Source organism: Saccopteryx bilineata, chromosome 9 (genome assembly GCF_036850765.1).
Source record: "Saccopteryx bilineata isolate mSacBil1 chromosome 9, mSacBil1_pri_phased_curated, whole genome shotgun sequence".
Taxonomy (NCBI): Eukaryota; Metazoa; Chordata; class Mammalia; order Chiroptera; family Emballonuridae; genus Saccopteryx; species Saccopteryx bilineata.
The window spans coordinates 58,291,513-58,297,512 of NC_089498.1; positions in this window are offsets into that span (position 1 = coordinate 58,291,513).

The window sequence follows — 6,000 nt, forward strand, 5'->3', positions numbered from 1 at the left end:
TGTTGGGCAAATAAGTTTGTAAAATTTGTATTTTTTGAGATTGCTCACTTGCTCACTTTTATTATTAAAAAATGGCACTGGGCAGCCACGTGTGTGCTTTCCCTCAAAGCAGGGCAGTTGATTGCAAATTGCGAATTGCATTCCTGCTTGGGAGGGGCCATGGTTTTTGCTAATGTTTGCTAGAGAAACGGTCTTTGTGGACCCAGGTAGTTTTGCAGGGAGAAAATGCAAAGTGCTGAGGAAGAAGCAAGTTTTGCAGAGAGAGGAAAAATGTGCAGATGGGGAAACAGAGCTGAGGGGCTTTGGGAGCCCTACTGAGGCCTGTGGGAGGCTTTAATTCTAGAAGAAACTGGAGAAGATTCTCCTGGTTGTGGAACCAGAGAATGTGTCAGGCTTTGGGAGCTCTGAATGAGAGGGAAGTGTTTTCCCTGCCTGTTTGCTCGTTGGACAGTGTGAGACTTTAATAAACAGAATGGCTTTTCATTTTTTGGCTCCACTATTTCTTTACTGTATGCCCAAATCCAGTGAGAACCTGCATGGCCACGATGGTGGCAGCCACTGGCCATATAATCATTCTCTCAGCAATTCAAATGTTAAGATCACTGTAAAGCCAGTAGCCGTGGCCACCATTACAGCCACCTGGCCCATGCAGGTTCGCATTGGATTCGGACAGTTGGTAAAGAAACAATGGAGCCAAAAACTGATGGGCCATCATCTTTAATCCTAGCTTGCACCGGGCGGGCAAGTAAAAACACACACTGGGCTCCAAAACCCACTCACATTCAGCACTGACAAAGCTACTGACTTATCTGAGTTTCCTAGAATCAAAGGTTTCTAGCTCACCAGACTCACCTCTGTTCCCCATCTTCTTCCTTCTCCCTGCACAAGCTCTGTACAAACTGGCTTCTCACTCAATACTCCGCCATCTTGGCTGCTTCTACTGGCCTCCTCCACGTGGCTTTTCTCTGCTCTCCTTTCTGTTCTCTCCTCTAATATTAATCTCAGGAACCAAGAGAGCAAGCTTCCATTCTGCCCCCACTTTATAGTGTCGAAATCAAAACCTTTAATCCAATATACAAAATAGGGAAGTCTCTAATACAAAGTCACTTATCTGGGTCCCTGGCCGGTTGGCTCAGCGGTAGAGCGTCGGCCTGGCGTGCGGGAGACCCGGGTTTGATTCCCGGCCAGGGCACATAGGAGAAGCGCCCATTTGCTTCTCCAACCCCACCCCCTCCTTCCTCTCTGTCTCTCTCTTCCCCTCCCGCAGCCAAGGCTCCATTGGAGCAGAGATGGCCCGGGCGCTGGGGATGGCTCCTTGGCCTCTGCCCCAGGCGCTAGAGTGGCTCTGGTTGCGGCAGAGCGACGCCCCGGAGGGGCAGAGTGTCGCCCCCTGGTGGGCAGAGCGTCGCCCCTGGTGGGCGTGCCGGGTGGATCCCGGTCGGGCGCATGCAGGAGTCTGTCTGACTGTCTCTCCCCGTTTCCAGCTTCAGAAAAATACAAAAAAAAAAAAAAGGCACTTATCTGAGACATGATGAGATTGTACCACCCCACATCAAAAAGGGTGGGAAAGGCTTAATCCCAAAACCAAGCCCCAGGCTACAAGAATCCTGCCTGCCCACAGCCTGCCCCCAACACACATTAATATCTCCTGGGCCACAGGCTTCCAAGTGGGCAGCTCCATCTTTAACAAAGTGAGCATAATATATTTTATCTGCCCAACAATCACCTACTTAAAATCCCAGGATCCAAAAATGTTCAGTGACTTGTGACAAAGATTAGCTCAGACCACTGTATTCCAGACTCCCCTAAATGAGGACATCGTGTTCTTTCTGGGACAGAATGACATAAATATTTAGGACTCTAATTCTCCTAGTGAAGGAAGATGACATGAAATGACCATTTCTTTTCTAATAGTAGCAGACCTATCTTTGGACAATGAATTCTAAAATACTCTATCTAAGTTGCAAGTCTGTGCTCCTAAAACACTTTATTCAATAGTCATAACCTTGGTAGATCCAGCAAAACTTGCTGCCACATCTGTGGAAACAAGCTACTTTATACTCCAGCCAAATCCCTGTGAGGACAAAGCAGCTTTAAATTAACCCAAATTTGTTTTTCTTAGCATTTCATGATTTGAATAAACTTAAAGTGCATTCCCTTTATACTAATAAAATGGAAATCTTAATTTTTTTTTATTTTCTCAAATAATAAACAGCTTTTTATTATTAAAAAATTAGGAGATATGATTCTGGGACCATAAAATGCAAATGATTTTTTTTTTTAAAGAACAGAGACTACAATGTTCCCATTAAAATCATTTTTCACTTCCATTGTATATTTACAACTATTATTTTAGGGGAAAAAATAAATTTAAATGCTAAGTGTTGTGCAAGTTACTTTATAAAATTTGTATTTTTTTTAAGTTTGCTCACTTTTATTGTTAAAAAATGGCGCTGGGCAGCCACGTGTGTGCTTGCCCTCAGAGCAGGGCAATTGATTGCAAGTTGCGGATTGCATTCTTGCTTAGGAGCAGCCATTGTTTTGCTAATGTTTTCTAGAGGAAGGATCTTTGTGGACCCAGCCAGTTTTTCAAGGAGAGCAGAGAGAATGAAGAGTGCTGAAGAAGAAGCCAGTTTTGCAGAGAGAGAGGATGGTGAGCAGATGGGGAATCAGAGCTGAGGGGCTTTGTGAGAGCTCTACTGAGACTAGTGGGGCCTTTGATTCTAGGAGGAACCAGAGAAGATTCTCCTGGTTGTGAAACTGGAGAATGTGTCAGGGCTTTGGGAGCCCTGAATGAAAGGGAAGTGTTTAACCCTGTCTATTTGCTCATCGGCCAGTGTGAGATTTTAATAAAATAATGGCCCACCATTATTAGGCTCCACTATTTCTTTACCATCTGTCCAAATTCAATGAGAACCTACATGGCCATGACAGTGGTGGCTGTTGGCCATACACTGAGCCAGTATTTTTTAAGTCTCATATTTGCAAGTTTACTCTATAAGATTAGTCTTGGGTATTCCATAATACCTGAACCAATTCTTTAAATCAGGGCCTAAAGAAGTAATTGTGCTTTGCATATACATTTTCAATACTGCTGTACTTGTTCATTAGCAAATATAAAAATCTGACTGTTGGGCAAATAAGTTTGTAAAATTTGTATTTTTTGAGTTTGCTCACTTTTATTGTTACAAATGGTGCTGGGCAGTGCCAGGTATCTGTGGCCTGTGAAATTGCAAATTACCTTCCTGCTTGGGAAGGGCCACTGTTTTTGCTAATGTTTGCTGGAGGAGAGGTTTTTTTCACCAGAAAGTTTTGAAAAGAGCAGAGAAGAAAAAGAGTCAGAGAGAGAAGACATGTTTTGCAGAGAGAGCAGAGAGAATGCAGAGTGCTGAAGAAGAATCCAATTTGTGCAGAGAGAAGAAGGTGTGCGGATGGGAAACCAGAGGTGAAGGGCTTTGCGAGCTCCACTAAGACTGGTGGGGCCTAGAAGAAACTGGAGAGAATTCTCCTGGCTGTGAAACTGGAGAGTGTGTCAGTGGCTTTGGGAACCCTATATGTTTGCTCCTTGGCCGGTGTGAGACTTTAATAATAAAGAATGTCCCACCATTTTTTTTGCTCCAGTGTTTCTTTACCATCTGTCTGAATTCAATGAGAACCTGCAAGTGAATGGCAGTGATGACCACAACTACTGGCCTTACACTGACCATGTGTTTTTATTACTTTTTAATAATAATAGTAATAGAAGTTCTGAGAACCCAAAGGCAACTTTCTCATATAAGCAGCATTTGTTACTGTTTTTGTAGAACCTTGACATTTTTAGACACTTTATATACATTTGAAATGATCTAATATTCATTTTATCCACTTCTTAAAAGCAACTATGCAATATAGTTCTCACTCTTCCTGTTTAACAGACGAAGAGAATGAGATGCAAAAGACTATATAGCAGCTTAGGGAATAATATTAGGCACAAAATCAATATTTAAAACTTAAGTCCTTTCCGATACCTTAACTATATATAGTACAGGGTGCTGGAGAGATAGCTAGTCAGGAAAAATTGGCCTTTGAATCCTAAGGAGAAGGAAGAGTTCTTACATATCCCACAGAATCCAGTAGACAAGGGGCCCATGTAGTGAACTGTTGCTAAAACATGAATGGTCAATTCTGAGCAAATGCTGAGTTAAGCATATACTTTGTCAGGAACAACACTGGTGAGTGAAACTGCTGAGCTTTATACCTCAGACAGAAGCTGCTTTTATTTTACCTGATTAAAGCTTTCTGCAGGTAGCCCTTGATCTGTATGTATGGACTATGGTTTAATGAGGATAATGAGCCTTGTAGGTGATTCTTTTGCAGTGAAGAAGGGGATGAGGGTGTGAATATTAAGCCACCATGTTCCCTAAATTAAAAGTGGCAGAGCTGACAACTTAGTTATTCAGTGTTCTTGGCATCCTCACTATTCCAGCACAAATCTCCCTATGAAGGCTCCTCCTTTCCAAGAACTTAATGGCTTAAATTAAACTGTCTCTTTTGTCTTTCCAAATCTATTGCAAATCTACAGTAAGATTCCAGTTACTAAATGTCTTGAACACCCTGGTCAATTTAATCACTTCCCTTTATGCCCATTTCTTTGTCTATATACGTATTTACTAGAAACTTTACAAGAATAAAAGCAGTCCTTTCAAAAAGTAGTAGGCAAATCAATCTTTATGAAATAGGGTATGTAGTACTTCCCAGGCAAAGTGGTTTGGATGTGATTGTCATGTGCCTTAGAAATTCATGTTTGTTATTTATAAGTAAATAATTTATAAAAATATAGACATTTACAACAGCTATATTTATTTTTATAAAAAGAAATGCATTTTAATTTAAATATATTTCTTATATATAGTTTAGTTTCAAACTAGTTAAAAACATACATTTTCTTCCAAGTTAAAAAGATTTATGATGGTTTATCATCCTGACAGAAACCCTGGTGGGTAACGTTGTTTCTGAGACTACTGCCCCAGCATGGTGTCCCAATTTTTTCCATTTTACAGAAAATGCTCATTACAGCATCACTGTCAAGATCCACTGCCCCTTTAATGATAGTAGAGTGATAAACAGGGAAAAGGAAACCACCATGAATAACTTGTCTGTTCTTCAGATTTTCAAGTTGCTCTTTCAATTGAAAGGTGATTTTTGCAACAGATGAAGGGGGGGGAGGCTGTTGATTTAGTGTTCAGGTTCAGAGGCAATTCAAGCTTTTCAGTCTGATATACATTGGTCTGGTGCACAAAAGATTCAAGAATGCTTCAACTGTTTCCATTGTCCTCTGATAACTCAATGAGGTAATCCTGACTCAGCAGGTCAAAGAGAAAAGAAAAAAAATGAGTACTTTCCTCTAAATAGCAAAATGAATATGGCGAGGTTTATGAGGGCTTTATCGTTTTGTTTTGTCTTAAAGAAAAGTAGGAAAAACATAACTCAGAGGAAGTGAAGGGGTTATTCACAACTTAGAATTAAGTCATACTGTAAAATGATTTTTGAAATCAAAGCTGCTTTGCCTATGCACAGCACAGGCCCATAGAGACAGCTCAAAGATGTTAGATCTCACTGATGTCACATGAAAAGGTGACATTAGATATCACTGGGCAAGAGGGGAAACTTAGCTAGGGATGGGTACCACTGAGGCTCCACTTCATTCCTCTCTGTCTGCTTCTCTCTGCACAATTTCTCCCTCTCTTTGTCTCCATTTTTTACTCACATTATTGTAGTCCCATCTCTTCTTATACTTAGCATTAGCTTATCAGGATTCCAGAGCTAGTCTCTACCCAATGTGATGTTTCATCTCACCTTTTCCAATTCCAAATTCCCAGGAAAGAAATTGGATTAGCTGAAAACAGGTGCCCACTCTGGTCAAGTAGTTGTTGTAGGGGAATGGATCACAGGACACAAATCTGACTACCTGGGTGTACTAATATGTGGTTACTAGGAATGCTTCAATTTGGGAACCAAAAA